Consider the following 20,232-nt stretch of genomic DNA (forward strand, 5'->3'; position numbering starts at 1 on the left):
TCTTGTTCTGTTGTCTATTCATCATTTCTTAAATTTTACCAGCTCATTAATCATTGTTCAGCACTTAGGAGTAAGCGCTTTAAAAAATGAAATAAAACAGCTGTTTGTTCTGAGTTGTTGGGCAGACATTCTTCCTGCTAAGAATGCTCTGTATAGCGTGGAGCGCCTTTAGAGTGCATGAAGAGTGCTGATAGCAGAGCTGTGCATCCTGCTGTTTGTTCTATGTTGCGGAGCTGCACACCCTGATGTTTGTTCTAAGTTGCTGGGTGGACTCATCTCAGAGCGACTTCCTGCTCAAACCACTCCATATAGCGCAGAGCACTCGTGGAGTGACCGAAGAGTGCTGATAGCAGAGCTGGGATTACTGCTGTTTGGTCTGTGTTGCTGGACAGACTAATCTCAGAACGACATTCTTCCTGCTCAAACCACTCCATATAGTGCAGAGCATTCGAAGAGTGCACAAAGAGTGCTGATAGCTGATCTGGGAACCCTGCTCTGCCTGCTGTCTGTTCTGTGTTGCTGGGTGGACTAATCTCGGAGCAACATTCTTCTTGCTCAAAATGCTCCATACAGCATAGGGTGACCACCGAATGCACAACGAGTGCTGATAGCAAAGCTGGGAACTCTGCTGTGTGTTCTGTTTTGCTGAGCTGACTAATCACGGGGCAATATTCTTCCTGCTCAAAATGTTCTGCATTGAGCAGAGAGCTTACAGAGTGCACAAAGAGTGAAGATAGCAGAGCTGGGAAACCAGCTGTTTGTTTTGTGTTGCTGGTTGGACTAATCTCAGAGAACCATTCTTCCTACTCCAAAAGCTCTGTATAGCGTGAAGTGCACAAAGAATGCTGATAGTAGAGCTGATTGCAGAGCGCGAGCAAGGTAAAAGCTATTTGTCCCATAATCTCAGTCTGTATTTTTGGGTGTGCTTCATTACAAACAAGGGGGCTCACGCCATATATGCACTTAGAAGCTTACCAAAGCCTTGCTTGATATCCCTTGTTGAACATATTCTTGCAATATCCCAGGAACTCCATTTTCCACCTTCCCCTGGGGAGGGAAGTTGCAGTCAGGCTTATCCTACAACTTCGGTTGGGGACTTAAAAAAATTGCATGTTAATGTCACTAACATTGTGACCAAAACATCTCTGCCGAAGAAGCCACACATCAGCTGGTTACAGATGAGGACATTTTGAAAAATGTCCAAGTACTGAACGACCAAGTGAATGTTCCAACTGGCCAGCACAATCAAACACTGCCATGTACCCCCCGAAGGACAGTGAAGATTCACTTTCCTCATATATTTCAGTGCATCGCCCTAGACAGAATGGGCAGCAGCTCCACTCCCCCTGTAGCTCTGATATTGTCCCAGACAGTAGCGCTCAGAGGGCCTTGGTAGCACTGAACTATGTGTTGCCTACATTTGCTGGCTTATTTGAAAATATTAAATCTGAAGGTAAAGTTCACACAGTTTTGTTGAATTCCATCGATAAAAGAATGGACAATGCTGTGAATGAGTCGAAACTAAGAACGTTGTTAAATCTTGTCTCTGGTACAGGTTGATCAGACTTATCACAAGCTATCTCAATGTAAAACAATGATTTCTGCTTGTCACAGCCGATTTCTTCCGGGCACTTGGCAACAACCAGGTGATACCAGTAACCAAATTGTGGCCCCATAATCAAAGCTCAATGTCGTTCAAATAGTAGAGTCTAAAGGCAAGAAAGTGATCCAGAAGTTCAAAAATGTGACTGTTCAATCAGCTAAGAGTCCCAAAAAAACATTCAAAGCAAAAAATGCAAATAGAAAATCATCCAAGAAATTCTTGCAACATCTGACAATACAGCAATCCTTTTTTCCACCCTAAAATGGCAAGTTGCAACTTACTAACAACTGGGAAGGCTGGTGTTTATCTGTCTAACAGCAACCCTACTTTGGTGGAGGAAACTATTACAGATAGTGACTCAAGCAGGCGTAGCCTTATTGACTCACCCAGTGGCACAGAGCCTTTTTCTTCGGCTGTGTTCTCTCACTCTAACTCTTGTCATCTAGCCATAGCATTATTTCTCCCTGCTGAAAAAGAGAACGTATGCTTTAAGGCTCCTCAAACAAACCCTTGCCTGTCAAGCATTCCTGTGTACCATCAATCATTTGCTTCTATTCCCCAGGCCGGGCCTCTTGATTCTGTAGCCGTACAAACAGATGAGATGCATGCCCCATATTTCAGGCATGATTCCGGACCTATTGGGCCCACTTCTCTCCTTGAAGCCCCTTGTTTGCGTGCAAGGCTACCATCCTTACAGGTGGGAGCGATGGTGCAGAACATATCAGGAGTAGTCGGAACATCGGACTGCAGACTTGGTCCTCTGGGCAGCTCTGGGGTTTCTTTAGCCTTGGCGAAGCTACAAAATCTGGGAGCGAAGTCAGCCTACTATATACTAAGGGGAAGCCGTGCCACTGATGTGTGTATTGGCCCGAGGCATGAACAGCCATTACATTTCAGATTGAGCGTATTGTCCTACCAAGTAGAGGAACAATCCAAGAAATCATCAGAGAAGGCTTGGCCTAATAGTGTGCTAATTGTGAGGGTGTGTAGGGACATCAAACAACATATTTTGTATAGCGCTAATATTCTTGTCCTTTTTGCAGAAGTACCAAATTTACGAGCAATTTCAATTAATGATATCGAAGGAGTGGACTTTATTGAGGGGATCCGGACTGACTTGGTTACCCTGGATATAGGCTCAAAAATGTTCTTTGATACTATACCAAGAGAGCCAACTCCCCTATATGAAGTCAGTTCCAATTTAATAGAGCTCAAGCCCTGACTTTTGGCCATTAGAGTCCAATGTAGGCCTCTCAACCCTGCGAAATGACATTGAGACGGCAGTACAGAATGGTGGCAGGGAGGTCCAAATGCTACATAATTCAAATGCTACACTCAGTCTTTTGGATTCAAAGAAACAGAATTAAAAAATCCAACAACAGCCAGAACAATAGATATGGTTCGTACTGACAGACAATCATTCCAAAAGCATCATGCTGTTCAACATTACCAATCATCAACTTCTTCTGAAAAAAGGTTTGCCTTACAATGAACTAAAATGTGCTCCATTGTTTCTTGCATTCCATGAGAAATATCATGCAGTAAACCATATCAGGAGATACAATTGCATATCTAACCAAAACTTATTTAATATAATATACATATAATATAATATACATTCCATCTAAATGTCATGAAAGAGTGTCTAGTGTATCTATTTGGGTGTATAGAGTGAATAGTAAGATAAGGGAATAACACCCCCACCTTTTATGTGTAATACTAAGATGGCTCAAAGATTCATAGATATGGACCTCAACTGTAGTATTGATCGAGTCAAACTCATATACGATTGGTTTAATGTATCCAGGAATTTACACCAAAACTACCTCTGATAGGCTTAAACACGTATCTGCATTACATTGCAAAATAATATTAAAATCATAAAACAAGGAATCCTTCAACAAAGTGAGTATTATCATATAAAATGATAGAAGTATCCATTGCGCTCTACATTTTAATGACAGAATTCCAAGCTCATATCTAACTGCAGCTATAGGAATTGAGTCTTGGATCTTTAGCGCTTTCATCCAAATGTGAGCTTCTATCTTAAAAAGAAAAATCTAAAATCGACAACTGTGATTCCATACATTGTGATAACTTTCCCTTCATAACATTTTAAAAGCGGACTCATTTGAGATGACAATGAAGTTTGTACTTTATATGATTTTCGATAGGATAGGGAAACCTAGATAGATGAAACTATCCACCCTTTCCAAAACATCAGGCATTATCCGCCACTGGAAAGATGACATTTCTTTTTTCATGGTACTTTGCATCACCTTGGTTTTGATCAAATTAATTTTCAGAAAATTGGTCCAAGCATAGGAGACAAAGGCATCAATGAGTCACTGGAGGCCAATCAGTGTGCAATCAAAAATTAAAAGATCGTCATCCTAAACCAACCATATTACCTTTAGATGAGATAATTTTAGGGGCACAAATGCCCTGGTTCTAAATTATTGCCAATGTCCAAAATATACAAATTAAAAAGGCAAGGGGAAAAATGCATCCCTGCCTAACCCCCTTAAAACTCATAAAACATCGAGATAAGTGGCCTCATTATGAGTTTGGGGTTATTTCAGAGGAAAATCCTCTGGAATACCAGCAAACAGAATTACTGTTACCGCCACTTGGTCAGGCACAATTTCCATCTGATTACAAGTGGTGGTATTGGTGTAAATCCCCATTTATTTGGGCTCCACTGGACCCAAAGGGGCTTTTCTTGTGGAATTACCGTGGCAGAATTACCACTGTGGTAATTCCACCAATTCTGCAGATTATTTGGCATTGAGTGGCAACATTTACCTCCAGTGTTTTGCTGGAGGTAAATCTTCCCCTCAATGCCAAAAATCATAATTTGCTCTAGTGGTGAAATTGGAGGTAACTCAATTACCTCCAATTTTATCACTTATATCCCTACTTGTAATGAGGTACAAGGTAACTTCATAGCTCAATCTCACTTGCACATTGGAATTATCAGAGAGCGCCACAATCAAAAAAATATAGACCTATGGGGATATGCAACTTGTTCAACTTTGTCCACAAGAGTCCCCTGTTTATTGCATCAAAGGCCGGTGAATTATACTTTTTCGACCATGTGAAATGTGGTGTACATTTTAATATGAACCTATTCATTAAAGTTTACAGGTGCTTTCTAAAGCCTATATCCCTCTTTGTTAGTATTCCAATGTCATTGTCATAATTCTCAAGATGCCCCAACAACAAGGTTGCAAAAACCTTGCTGTCAGAATCGAGCATGGCTATAAACCTGTAAATTACAAGAAACAAATTGAAAGAATAGTGGCTCATAGAAATGGGATACCTTTAAGCAGAATAGTTTATTTGTGCTAGAAACACATGACAAATTAACCCATTTCAAAATTGCAGCAATATTCTCATATGTGACTTCAAGTTTAAACTCATCAGTGACAGATATTTGGTCTAAGTTTAATGTATAATGTCTATGATCATTTCCACAGTACAATTTGTGTCAACTTTGTCCACAAGAGTCCCCTATGTACTGCATCAAAGGCCGCTGACAAGTCTATCATGGCAAAAAAAAGAATCATACTTTTTCGACCATGCCAAATGTTGTGCACATTCGAATATGAACTAATGAATTGAAGTTTGAAGGTACTTTCTAAAGCCTGTCTGCCAATTTTTTAGTCTTCCATTGTCCTTCTCCCAATTCTCAAGAGGCTTCAACAACAAGATTGCAAAAAGCTTGATTTCCTCATCGAGTAGGTTTATAAGCCTGTAAATTACAGGATCCAAACTCATGCCCTTTCTTGTAAATAGGAGCATTAGCTGTTTGCCATGAATGTGGAAATGTCTGAGTGTCAACTACTTGTTGCAGAAAAATTGAAAGAATAGTGACCCATAGAACCAGATTACCTTTGAAGAGGATGTTCGAAAGTTTATTTGTGCCAGAAGCACATGACAAACTAACCCATTTCAAAATTGCAGCAATATTCTCATTTATGACTTCAAGGTTCCACTGATTGGTGACAGATATTGGGTCTAAGTTTAATGTATAATTTCTATGATCATTTACAGAGTACAATTTTTCAAAGTGAGGTAACCAGTCTTTTTCAGAAACTGAGTTTACTTGGAGAGTAGCTTGAGAAGCACCTTGGCCATTCAAAAGTCTCCAAAATAGTCAAGAAATCTTATTATTAGCAAGCCCCGCCCACCTGGTGCCTTCCTGGTTGCTGCTCTTTTTCCCTACTTATGGAGCCCTCTTGCCTCTTTTCCTTTGCAGATGGGGAGCAGGTGCAAGTGGATCTAGGTCACCTGGCTTAAGCCTCACCCACCTGGCACCTTCCTGGTTGCCGCTCTTTTTCCCTACTTAAAGGGCCCTCCAGCCTCTTTTCCTTTGCATATGGGGAGCTGGTGCAAGTGGATATAGGTCACCTGGCCTAAGCACCACCCATCTTCTTAACCATGCCTCTTCATTCCTGCTCTTAACTCATAGATCAAGGGTGTCTCTTCCACGGGCGTCTGAAGTGAAGAGAAGACAAAGAAAAGGGCAATTCCTGTATGGACCTGTACAGACCAGGAGGACCGAGGGCACAGACAGCAGGTAAGCATGCACCAACATGTGGTTACGCCCTCTGTCCCCACAGGCCATCCCCACACCCTCTGGTCCCCCATTGATGTGTCCTTGTGCCCTCCACTCTTCTCATACACATGTTTTGACTTTTTTGCTTGATTCTTCTATCCTGCTCCCTGTAAAGACTGGAGGGGGCTATCTGCACTCCTGCTCTTTATGTGACAGAGTCAAAGCACAGAGTACCCCAGCCAAGATTCTCTATTCTGTAGCTATGGTCGAGCAATCAAGGCTTAAGCTCTCGGGAGGTGATGCAGGCTGGTTCTTAACTACAGTGTAGTCCCCAAGCACCCACAAAGGAATGTCCACACACTATGTTAGTGAAAACACAGTTCTTTATATAAATAAGGTATCTATTATATACACAATCCCAATAACACACTTCGTGCTCAAGTTAATCTAAAATGCTAAAGATATACAGTCTCTATGTGGTACCACAATTACTTCTTTGATTCCATTAAAATGCATCAACTGTACTCAGTTCAGATGACATACAAATCAGTTAAGAAAGTGAACCAACAATAGACATAGGAGGAAAGCATGTTGGTTAAACAATTGGCAGAATACTGTCCTGTTACCTATACACAGTTCTGTGTGGGGATCCCCCTACCTGGGTAACCTGTAAACAAAGATAGTTTACAAGCCAGGTCCACAAATTGTTTATGAGTCTTGGTTCCCTCTAAAATTGTTCTACCACCCCAATGTACCTGGTATAGCAGATTTCTTCGAGGGGTCATCGACATATCCTTCTTGAGTCACCCCCTTTAAGGCAGGAGTCCCAGACCATCGATAGTCCTCGAAGAAGGTGTACCTTGGCGTCGAAAGTCATCAATGAAAAGGTCTGATGGCATCGAGGCAGTAGCTTCAGTCCTGGTGGTGCCGTCAATGATCGGTCATGGACGTCCTGTGAATACAAGGCGTGACGTGCACCTCGATGATGATAGTTTGTTGCTGCAAAAATTCACTGAAGAACTGTGGCCCAGCAAGGGCATCGGATTGTCAGCATCTTTGTGGTCTTCGGGTGGCAGGAAACCCACCGGCGGATTCTCCTCGGCTCATCGGCGGCCTCGACTTTCTCCAGCAGGACAAAGCGGTCGGCAGTGCTGGGGAGCGAGTCCTTGGATTCAAATGTTCTTAGGCCATGGATCATTGTGGCTATGGTCATCGGCAGCACAGCTTCAAGCTTTCCCCGCTTCTGGGCAACACTGTTTCAACAGGTCTCCAGCAGTTACAGCAGTCCTCCAAACCCTGGTCGACGTTGTTGGACGGAATGTCCGGGTGCTTTACTTCAGATTCCTCGGTGGTCGCTGTCTCGAGTCTGCAGTCTTTCGAAGTCTGGTTTCCAGAGCTCTTCGGCAAAGGAAGGTTTAGCGGTCTGCAGGATGTTCCCTCATAGTTCGGGGATAGGTCTCGTAGCCAGGTCCTCTCTCAGATCAGTCTTCGAGAAACTCGACAGATTTCCGATCAGGTCGAAGCAAATGCAGCAGCAAGTCTTCTTCTTCCAGCTGGGCTTCAAGGATAAGCATCAAGTGTCAAAGTCAGCTTCTCAACTATTTCCATCAGTGAGAGGTCCGCGGATATACTGTTTGGTCTCTCATTCACTCTGCTGGGTCACACTCAGGCAAACAATCACTCAAAAGCGCATTCATGCAGACATGCAGCCAATCCGGCTCACAGTACATTCAGGCCATTATCCTCTTACCAGACACTCACAACAAGGAATGTGTATTGGGACAAGTACCCTGGCATTCAGCAGTCCACACTGCATTCATACCAGTTTCAGGCAGAGCTGGTTCAGTCTTTGTGTCACATACCAGAAACCAGACACCCATAACATGAAGTGCATATTGGTCACACACTCCATTCACCCATGTCCCACCCCAAGGGTGTACCCAAAATCTGCAGTCATTGGGAAGGTCCCAGCCAGTCTGGCTTGGACTTCCCCACAATACCATATATGGACCTTCCACCCAACAGCCAGTCAGGAGGAAGGGACAGAGTCAGGGCTTCCCAGGAAATTTGGTAAACAAGGTAACATGAAATAGAATGGAAGAGGTCACAGGGGCCATCTTGTCTCCTATCAGGAATCAACTGGTTCCAATGGCATGGTCTGGGTATCCAAAAATGGAGGATACTCAGAACATTTGTAAAATTCAGCATGGAGCTGCCACCAGCCGATACCCTGCTCGGTGGGCCAAATTCAGGTGCCCAAAAACATACATTAGGGCTACAGGGTTGTATTGCCAAACCCAGGGGTGCCATAAAGGTATCCCATGGGTCTGTACACCAAACCAAAAAGAGGAAGAGCTGCACTGCCAGGAGTCCTACATGGACTCCTGGTCAGAAAACAATGCTTAACACACATGAAAAAGGACTTCAGAACTAGGACAGGGAGGCCCTGTCCCTCCAATGTATTTCCAGCATCACACTCCCTCTGCCCCATCCAGCCTTCTTCTGCAGGAGTCTGTCCTGATACATTCTGGTTTCACCATCACCATCTTGTGGCCAGTGCTGGATTTGACTTTATGGACTTCATTGATTCACGGTGTGTCACCCTTTCTCAACTCTCATGCTGGACTTCCTTTGCATCTTGTACTCATGGTGCCCCTGAATCATGAGGTTCCCATCTTCATGTTGTATCCTGGCTTGCAACATAATGTGTTACTACTGACTTCTTCAATTGTATTTGCGCTCCCCTCTTGCTTCTCCACTCTTTTTGACGGCTTACAATCTGTTCTCTCCTCCTCTCCTTTCTCCCATCTCTTCCCTTCCTCCCCTTACGTTCTTCTATGCACTTACTCTTTCAGAATTTTCCCTAGTATGATAGCAACCTCGTCTGTCTCTGCCCCCTCCCCTTACTTGTTTTTTTTCTCCCTCCCTCCCTTCCTTCCTCCCTCCATCCCTCCCTTCCTCCCTCCATCCCTCCATCCCTCCACCACTATCTGAAATGTCATCAGGCCTAGAACGATAGTCGCTTGTCGTGTTCCTCCACTTCCTTTCTGCACCCCTCTCCATCACCTTTTATTTTCTCCGGCTCTAACAGAAATTTCATCAGGCCTAATACAGCAGTCACCTGTCTGTTTCCATTTCCTTGCAATTCTCCCCCTCCCTTAGCATGTCTTAGCTCTTGCACTATCTGAAATGCCATCAGGCAGAGTACAAGGGTTAATTTCACATCCCTTCATGGCCTCTAAGAATGTCATTGTATTTTCCCTTGTTCCCTCCCTTGCCTTGAAGCTTTTTGAAACACATTGGGCCTCATTACGACCCTGGCGGTAATCGCCCGTCATTACCGCCATGGCGTAATGAGCGTTTACGCCGTGGGACGATGGCGTAAAGAGCGCCACATCACGACCCATCGCGCACGAGCATTACGCCATGGCGGTAATGCAATTAACGCCATGGCGGAAAAGGCCCCTACCGGCATCGCTAAGCGAGCAAGGTGCCCTTCCGCCAGCGTAAGTAGCGGCCACCGTAATTTACGGCCACCGTAATTAGCGGCGGCCGTAAAAGGCCAAACCGGAAATAGCGTCATCGCGCCGGAACGGGAAGCAGCCCGTCGGCCATCTTTAAAAACACAATCCATCGCCATCCTACCAAACAACACCAGACCCAACCCTGACACCTGTCCCAACCAAACACCCACCCATCCAAGTTCCCGAAAATGCCAAAATCCGTGAAAAAGGCATGTGACCGCCAGCGCCAGGAGCGATTCAGCCGGGAGGAACTCTGCATGCTAGCGGAGACCCTGCAGGACAACGCAGGTGTTGTTTTCTCCCCTGAAATGACCAGGACAGCAATCGGGAAGAAGAAGGCCATCTGGGCCCTGGTGGCTGAGCGCGTCAGCGCGGTGGGGACCGTACCCCACACCCCACAGCAGTGCCGGAAGCGCTGGGATGACCTGCGCATACGGATCAGAGCCGTCATCTCGGCAAACCGCAACCTTGCCCAGGGAACCGGTGGAGGGTCGGAATCCCCCCCTGAAACTCCAACCGTGGGAGGAGATCTGTGCTACCACCATCGGCATGGAATCCATCGAAGGCGTTGGAGGGATGGAAAGGGGAGCCCCGACATCAGGCGATGAAGGTAGGTGCCTCATACAAGACATGCCATAGTCACAGCAGTCCAATCATGTGTAGCACAAGGTTGCCCTAGAGTGTAAATGCAACACAAATCAATACTGCCCATAGCCACATGCGAGCACCACCCTGCATACACTGCTGGCACCCGCATACCTGCATCCACATACCACACCAAAAGGAGACAACCTGCATGGCACTGCCTGAAATCTGCCTCATCCACTGGCCAAAATAATGTCAACCATTGTCATTCAAAAGTCCGTAGACCCATCAATAACGCCCTCCCACCTTTGCTCCACCACAGGCACAGAATCACACCCAGAGGACCAGGACACCCCTGCGCCGAAGAGAGCGAAGTCCAACAACAACCTCCCTGCACCCTCAACCTCAGCTGCAGTGAGGCAGACCCCACGACAAGCAGGTCCCACTGCAGGCATACTGGAGGTCCCACCGGCAAGCACCCCTGTTGGCAGCAGGCCAGCAGCAGCTGCTCCACCTCCACCGACATTGCCTGCCACAGAAGGCAGGGGGTCAGCGGCCAGCAGCAACATCGGGGAGACAGCTGCAACAGCTGCATGTTCTGACTCGGACATGGAGCAGGAGGTCAGAAGCCCCACTGACCAACTACATTCCCCCTGTTTCTCAGACGCCAGCCCCCATGAGGGCGACACACAGGGGCACACTGAGGCAGAGGAGTGGCCTTCCACCCCATGCCCTGTCCACACTCCACAGGAGGGGACCAGCCCCTCCATCACTCCACCTGCACTGGCCATGGGCCAGCACGGCCAGCCGTCCCTCGAGGACATCACTCAACGGCAGCATCAACTGTCCGCAATGCTGGATGAGCATGCCGCGGAATGTGTGGGGGCTAGGTTCAGCATTGAACAGGCCACGGAGACACTAAGGGCGGAAGTGGCGCAGAGCACTGCCACCCTGAGGGATGCCATGCAGGCCATGTCCAGGGACATCTGTGCCGAACTTGCGGGCTTGCGTTGTGCGGTCACTGACCTCACCCACACAGTACAGGAGCTGCATGCACAGGGGCAGCCAGGGACATCCTCCACTGCCAGTTCTGCGCAGAGCAGCCCCGTGCGCCGTTCCGGACGCAACCTGCGCTCCACAGCCAGGGGTGCCCCGGGGGCCGGGAGAGGGGGCTTGTGACGGCCTGTGGACACTGTCACAGGCATCTGTTGACAGCTACATGGGGTGTGTTGGGGTGTGCAGGGGGGAGGTGGGAGGTGGGAGGGGGTGTGTTGGGGTGTGCAGGGGGGAGGTGGGAGGTGGGAGTGGGTGTGTTGGGGTGTGCAGGGGGGAGGTGGGAGGTGGGAGGGGGTGTGTTGGGGTGTGCAGGGGGGAGGTGGGAGGTGGGAGGGGGTGTGTTGGGGTGTGCAGGGGGGAGGTGGGAGGTGGGAGGGGGTGTGTTGGGGTGTGCAGGGGGGAGGTGGGAGGGGGTGTGACACGACAGTTCATAGTTCCAATACACTTTTTTCTTTCAAAAAAAGAAATGTGTGGACATTTTCATTGCGTATGTGTGCTTTATTGGTGTACAGTCCACAGTGTGCATGTCCCAGAGACACACAGTGCCCCAAGTGCAGTCTCCATGTGATAACACCAGCCGTGTGTGCTAGAAGCAGTGGTCGATGATACTTTGGCGCATGGCACGCCCCTCCTGTGCATCGCCTCCTCCATGTGGTGGCGCCCCATCTGCACCCTCCTCATCCTCATCGTCAGGTGGTTGCAGTTCTGCGTCAGGGGGCAGGGGCACATTCCTTCTGACGCACATATTGTGCATCATGACACATGCCATGACGATCTTTGCCACCTTCTCATGGCCATACAGGAGTGCCCCACCAGACCTGCTGAGGCTTCGGAACCGTGCCTTCAGGAGGCCGAATGTCTGCTCTATGACCACACGAGTACGTGTATGTGCACGGTTGAAGTCCTCCTCGTGCTGGTTCTGCGGGTTCCGGACTGGCGTGAGGAGCCACCTCTTCAGGGGATAGGCTGCATCACCTGTATGTAGGCGAGAATGTATGTGTCAGTCATGTTGTCTGATCAGGAACATGATGTTCCACCATGGCTGGCATGGAACTGTTACCTTGGCTCACTTCTACATGCACTAATTGATTCACACTATGCAACCAGTATATGCTCATTGCTGCCATGGCCTGTTTTGCATGCCATCACCCTATGTATGCAGAGGGGTTTTGTGCATTGTGAGTGCCCTTCCTCTGTATCCGTTCTCTGTGTTACTCACAGCCAGGTGGAGTATGCATCATCCCCCCCCCCTTTCTGCCAGGTGGAGTATGCATCTTCCCCCCCCCCTTTCTGCCAGGTGGAGTATGCATCTCCCCCCCCCCTTTCTGCCAGGTGGAGTATGCATCCCCCCCCCCCTTTCTGCCAGGTGGAGTATGCATCTCCCCCCCCCCTTTCTGCCAGGTGGAGTATGCACTGGTACGTCATTCCCATGCCCACTTCCATGACATTGCACTCACCGAGTAGCCAGGATCTTGGGCCTGCATGTCGCTCCATGTAGCGTGGTATTGTGGAGTTCCTCAGGACCATTGAATCATGGGTTGATCCGGGGAATCAGGCACAACAATGTGTGATGATCTTGTTGGAGTCACAGACCATTTGCACATTGATAGAGTGGAACTGTTTCCGGTTGCGGTACGGTACCTCCATGGCACGTGGAACCACCAATTCCACATGGTTGCAGTCGATGGCACCAATGCAACCGGGTATGCTGGCTAGTGCATGGAAACCCACTTTGGTGTTTGCAATCTCCTGGGCAGTCCGTGGTAATGAGATGTGGTCGTCTGTGTGCTTGAGGAGGGCATCGAGCACTTGGATGAGTGTTCGTGAGAATAATGGTTGTGAAATGCCATGTAGGTGCCCCACTGTGTGCTGGTAGGTGCCTGTGGCCAGGAAGTGGAGTACAGCCACTACCTTCAGTAGGGGGGGGATGGCGGTTGGACTTTCTATCATGCTGACGATGTCGTCGTGTGTCATGTCTACGATGGCGGTGATGGTGTCCCGGTCCAAACGGTACAGGGTGTGGATCTGCTCAGCAGTGAGGTTGTTTGGATTGGCTCTGATGCGTGGGATTGGGGGCTGCCTGCGTGGTGGCACTGGCTGTGCTGGTGGGGCTTGCTGGGCCTGCCTTGCCCTCCTTCTCCTCCTGCGTCTCCTCTGTGCTGCCTGTTGTTGTTGTTGTTGCTGTTGTAGTAGCACATGCATTGCTATCAGGTCCTCCAGCCCCAACATTGCTAGTCGTATTGGCATCATTGTGGAGTGTGACTGGGTGTGGGTAGGGGTGGGGTGTGCTCTTTTTGTACTCCCCTGAGTCTGTATTGCCTTCACCTGTGCTGTTTCTGTGCACCTGTGGCAGCTGCATTCACTTGAATTGGCCCTTTACGGTTGGTTCGCGATGGCGTTATTTGCACCATGGCGGTAAGGTACTTAGCGGCCTCGGTGATGGCGTTAGGTGCATGTCCGCTTGGGTCGGCATTTGCGTACCTTTCCGCCATGGCGCTAAGTACGGTGTGGGCGGTCGCGTGCGCGCACCCTTAGCGCAGTTAGCGGCAGCGTTAACTACGATGCCGCTATTGGCATCGTAGTTTACGGTCAGGAGTCATGATCGGACCTGGCGGAAAACGATGGCGGTAACCATTTACCGCCATCGTTTTTCACTTACCGCCAGGGTCGTAATGAGGCCCATTGTGTATAGGCGCTATAGAAATAAACTATCATATATCATATTACACACAGTATTTATAATTCTTTTGGCATCCTTTCATGCCTTAAGAGCACAATGACCTCTCATCCAATTTATATAGGCTAATTTCACCTTTCTAATCTTCTTCACTAAGGTATCCATGCCTACTGTTCGCTTAATATCTAATCTGCCACCACTGTTGCATAATAAGTATGGGCATATCTGTTAATTGTACTTATATTATTTATTTACATTTTTAAAGTGCGCTCACACAGCCCATGGGTATAGAGGCGCTGTTACAGGAATTGTTTGTTTTTTAGTTACATAATTGTTTTTCTTTTTTGTCTTATAACACGCTTAAACACCCAGAGGTTTCTAAGCGCGGACCCAGGGATTGAACCTGTGTTGCTTTGTGTTGTCTTGCTTCCAAGGCGTGTCCGTTGACACTGAGCTATCCTCCCGTACTTGTATACGATTCCTGCAATGTAGAGAAAGTATTATTCAGCATGCTCTGAAAAAAAGCTCAAAGTTATTAACATTAAAAGTATAACATTTCTATTCTAGAGTGGAGTTTTTAACAGTCAGCTGAAATGTATCATTCAGTCAGGTAATTGTGCTCGGATTCCAAAAGAAAATGTGCTGCCTGATTAATTGTCTGATCATCAGGTCCTATTATCTTGTTCTTTCAGATCCTCCAATCTAATTTGATTGTCAAATGTCTGTGATTACTCAATTTAGTCTCCACAACCCTTAAAGTTCTGCAACTTTCAAAAATGATGTGATATGATATGATAATTTATTTATATCGCGCTCATAGACAAGTGTTTCAGAGCGTGACCAACAAAGGGAGGGGAAACAAGGGAGAATAAAAACAACGATCTTACTAGTAGTTTTACTTCTCCGATTATATAAATTATATAAGGAGATGCCATATCCCTAGACATGTCTATGCCAATACGTGAAGCATTCAAATCACCAAGCAACACTATGGGCCTCATTCCGAGTATGGCGTTAAGAGATAGCGGCCACCGGTAACGAGACCGGTGGCGGTGATCCCTTACCGCCATACTCCGAGTTCCCTTTGCGCCCTCGCCCTTAACGCCTGCTTTGAGCAGGTGTTAAAGTCGAGGGCGCAAAGGGGCCTCCAAGCCAATAACGGTGACCGTAATGAACGGTCACCGTTATTTGCATCTTCCCCATTCCCATTGAGCCCTATGGGGGCTCATTTGGGAATGGGGAAGAGCCTTGGTGAATGGGGAATTACCGCCCCGCCAACCTTGGAATGGGGCGGTAATTCCGCCATCCACCAAGGCGCTGCCGGTCCGGGTACGGCGTCAACCAAGGCGTTAATAGCGCCATTGGTTAGCGCCGTACTCGGAATGAGGCCCTATGTCAATTCTTACCTTGAACTCCAGTCATTTAGAAAATTACCTGAAGCTCCAAAACATTCCCTAAATCACAACTCCCTGCATGCCAATACATGTTTAAGCATAATACATTTGTAACACCAGATTCATCGGAGACAATCGCATGAGTAGACAAGATACCTACACACATCCGTTGAATTTCTAACTTCTAACTCCCTGCTTAACTTGACCAATGTACCGGTATCCACTAATATTAATGAATAGAGAATATTTTTATTTTTTTTAATGATCCAAAATATTGAAAAAACACTGAACTTTCTGTTAAAATATGTATGGGGGAGTGGGTAAAGGATTAAAATGGGTAGGAAGGGATTTGGGGTAGGGTTATCAACGTAAGGAAATAGTGACTTGGGGGATCCCCCCAAAATTTAAACAAAATATATAAATCCAGCATTTATTTGCTATATTCAGTTCGTTAAAAATGTTTTTGTTATAACATTATGACCCTTTCAATTATTTTGTGCAGACTGGAAATTAATGACATATCCTTGAAACGCCAGACAGTCTGTTAGCCATGTCTCTTGCATGAATATACACATATTCAAATTCAAACATAGAATTACTTCTGGATTTTTAAACAGATTAATGTTTCCTTGAGTGCTCCGAGAGAGTTTAAAGATTATCTCCCCAATATCATGAGTGCTAGGTAAAGGAATTATGCTCTGGATTGCAGTGATTTATGGCCCCTGCAACCAATGATAAATTGTATCCAGAAGATTCCACAGTACGCTTGTTATGCACCAATTGAACTTCCATAATGGTGGCTTTATGGTGATCTACTGAGATTTGAATTTCCTTAGGAAAAGGTTGTCCGTTAAGGCTTTTCCCTTGCATTCCCCAACTACTACCTGAGGGGTATATGCAGGTAAATGAAAACCTAGTGCTCTGAACATTTGAAATTCCTTCAAGATAGTATGAAGGACAATTTTGGAATTAATATACATCAGAGCATGGCCCATCCTGTGGATGTCATAAAAATCAACTCTCTCTATATTCTTTGACAAAATTGTCTTCAAATTTGGAATCTCTAACAATAATATTAGACCTATTCAATATCACAAATGTATTTCCCGGCAGAACACTCTCCAAAAGAACAATGCAAGAAGAGCAAAGAGCCAAGCTATTGCTTATTCTTCCTCTTTCAAGTTCCACGAGGCGGGACGCGCCCTGAGGAAAATGATTAACAGGTAAACATGTAGCAGAGTCTGGGCCACTTGATCCTTTAGGAACACTGCAGACATTTGAGTTCTTCTTCCCAATTTCATTATCTCTGAAGGATAAAAAGTTCCTTTTTGGGCAAGTAGTCTGCCGCACCCCATTAGCCAAACCCAAGTCCAAACCAGAAATTCCACTAATAATGGCACTTTTTGACAAGAAGGATGTTGCACCCTGTGGAAGCTCTCCCTGGCCTAAAGGCATAGTTTGCACAGGTAGGGGATAGAAAGAAAATGTTGATGTAGATGGGGTAATTCATAGAAATCGGCGCACAAGTGGCGCACATGGCTGACGTACAGAGTGCGCGTGCGGCAGTCTGCGCCAGCCGCATGCGCCAAAACCCATTTAGGTGCACAGCATATTCATGGATTAAAACATCCATAAGCAGCCGTGGCGCAGAGTGGCGCACCGACCCAGCAGCAGCGCCAGTTACGCCCTCAACCCCGCCCCGTGCACCTAAGAAATTGCACAAATCCAGTACCTGACGCAAAGGCCAGTGGACCAGCATACAGCCCCCCAACCACGAAAACGCATGTAAAACCCCTGCGCATGCCCCAGAATACATGTACCCCGCTCGCGCCAGTGAAAACACGTGTTAAACTCCCCGCGCACGCCCCAGAATTCACGTACCCCGCTCGCGCTAGCAAAAATGTGTGTAAAACTGCCCGCGCACCTCTCAGAATACATGTAGCCTTCTCGCACTAGCGAAAACGCGTGTAAAACTCCCCGCGCACCCCTCAGAATACAGGTACCCCACTCGCGCCAGGTAAATTGCGTGGAAAAAGTCTCCCCTGTGGTGTGGGCTGCCTGTGGGGCATGGCCAGGGTGGATGGGCTGCCTGTGGGGCATGGGGAGGGTGCATGGGCAGCCTGTGTGACTTTCAGGGGTGCGTGGGAAGTTTCACACGTGATAGGCCCTGTGCAAGCAGGGTACGTGTATTTTGGGGTACGCGGGGAGTTTCACACGCGATAGGCACTGCGCGAGTGGGGTATGTGTATTTGGGGGTACGCGGGGAGTTTCACATGCGATAGGCCCTGTGCGAGTGGGGTACGTGTATTTGGGGGTATGCAGGGAGTTTCACATGCAATAGGGCCTGTGCGAGCGGGGTACGTGTATTTGGGCGGTATGCGGGGAGTTTCACATGCGATAGGCCCTGTGCGACTGGGGTACGTGTATTTGGGGGGTACACGGTAGTCTCACGCAATTTGGCATCGTGGGCCCCTCCCGGCTATGCGGTTTCCCCCCTCCCCATGCCCTGCAGGCAGCCCACATGGCACCATGCACTTGTGAGCACACTTGTGAGCCCTGACTCATGTCCCCCACCCATCCACCCACCCCCAGTGATGGGCACCTGCCAGCAGGCCCCGACTCATGTCCCCCTGCACCCCCACCCACCCAGCAGTGACAGGCACCTGCCAGCAGGCCCAGACTCATGTCCCCATGCATCCCCACCCACCCAGCAGTGACAGTCACCTGCCAGCAGGCCCCAACTCATGTCCCCTTGTACCCCCACCCACCCAGCAGTGACAGGCACCTGCCAGCAGGCCCCGACACATGTCCCCCCACCCACCATTGACGTGCACCTGCAAGCAGGCCCCGACTCATGTCCCCCTGCACCCCACTCACCCAGCAGTGACAGGCACCTGCCAGCAGGCCCCAACTCATGTCCCCCTGCACCCCCACCCACCCAGCAGTGACAGGCACCTGCCAGAAGGCCCAGACTCATGTCCCCATGCACCCCCACCCACCCAGCAGTGACAGTCACCTGCCAGCAGGCCCCGACTCATGTCCCCATGCACCCCCACCGAGCAGTGACAGGCACCTGCCAGCAGGCCACCACTAATGTCCTCATGCACCCCCACCCACCCAGCAGTGACGGGCAACAGCCAGCAGGCCCGACTCATTTCCCCTTGCACCCCCACCCACCCCCAGTGACGGGCACCTGCCAGCAGGCCCCGATTCATGTCCCCCCCAACACATCATCACGATCCACACTCATGGCCCTTACGGCCACCCAAATCCCACCCCACGCCACCCCAGTCCAAACACCCAACCAAGTATTCCATCCACTCCACATTGAAATCCCCTTGTCATGATAGATCCCAAATGACAAGTATGCACAGCAATACATGTCTGTCACACACACACAATGGGGGCAAGTAAATGAGAAAACCCACATTGTGACATTCACAAAACCAATGAGAGAATACTACACAAATGAAGTATGAAATCAAAATATATTAAATACAAAATCAACAGAATGAAAGAAAATCACACAAGACAAAAAATAATAAACAAAAGGCTGGATGTCCAAAATGAATGAAAAATATATGAATGCTGAATCCAAATAAATCTAAATGAAAATGGCTCCAAAGGGTTTGTCCATCAAACCAAATCCAAAGGTAAAAAAAAAGAAAACCATTGCTCCATGGGGAAAAAAAAATCAATGAAGTAAAATCCAGTCTTGAATTTTATACAATGTAAAAATACAGGGTCCATGAGCCCAACAATCCAAAGGAAACCTACAAAAAATCCTACCTAATAAATAACTATATACAAAAAGGTGGGGCATAGACCATGCGCCCCAAATGAAAGAAAAATAGAAAGGAAACCTAACACTAATAAACTATATACAATGGCGGCGGGCAAGTCCTACGGCTCACTTGTTGATTTCCTGGGACAGGGCATCATCGAACTCCTGTTCAACGTCCTGGAGGCGGGCCTGTTCCCTGGCCCCGAGGTCTCGCAGGGATAATGCCATGTCCACCTCCAACTCCCTGTGAATTTTCTTGAGGCACTCAGCCCGCCTCAGCGCCCTGCGCATGGTGTTCTCTGCCCTGACCATAGTGAGCCGTGCCTCTTCCGCTCACCGCCACCCAGCCAGGACAGGCTCAACACAGTCCTGGATTGCCACGTCCGCAGGGAGAGGAAGGCCAGTTGTTGTTCGCGCATCCCCTCCCTGAAAATGGGTCTGGACCAAAGGCATTCTTGCTGGTGCAGGATGATGCAGTCACAGGAACGGTGACAGGACTACACAGAGGCACCCCCATGGACACCTGTGCTGCCTCCTGTCCATGCCCCTGGACTGCATCACTAGCACCAGTGGAATCCCCCCTCCAGACCCTGTGTGTGGCACTTCCATGTCCTCCTCCTCAACCAAACCCCCACCAACCTTTATGACTCCGTGCCATCTTCCTCCATAGGCCCCTGTGGGGTCTCAACTGCCCCTTCTGCTGCCGAGGAGTCCACCTCCGAACTCTGCCTCTTGGACCTACCCTCGGCAGCAGTGGCCACGGACGTGGCACCAGACTCCTCACTCCCCGATGAGATGACAACATGGGAGGGGAGCTGGGCCTTGCGTCTCTGGCTGGCGGTGGGATCCCTGCCGCTGTGCTCCACAGCACTGTCTCCGCCCTCTTCATCAGTTGACACTGCAGACAGGGAGAGACAGAACACAGGCATCAGGGCACTGTACAATGGTCTGATGCACATATGACAGTTGCACATGAGTGGCAGTGTCAAACTTCACACATGGCATCACACTCCCCAACACACATATCATTTTAACCCACACACATGGG

This window comes from Ambystoma mexicanum, chromosome 12, assembly GCF_040938575.1.
Source record: "Ambystoma mexicanum isolate Mex_15411 chromosome 12, UKY_AmexF1_1, whole genome shotgun sequence".
Lineage (NCBI taxonomy): Eukaryota > Metazoa > Chordata > Amphibia > Caudata > Ambystomatidae > Ambystoma > Ambystoma mexicanum.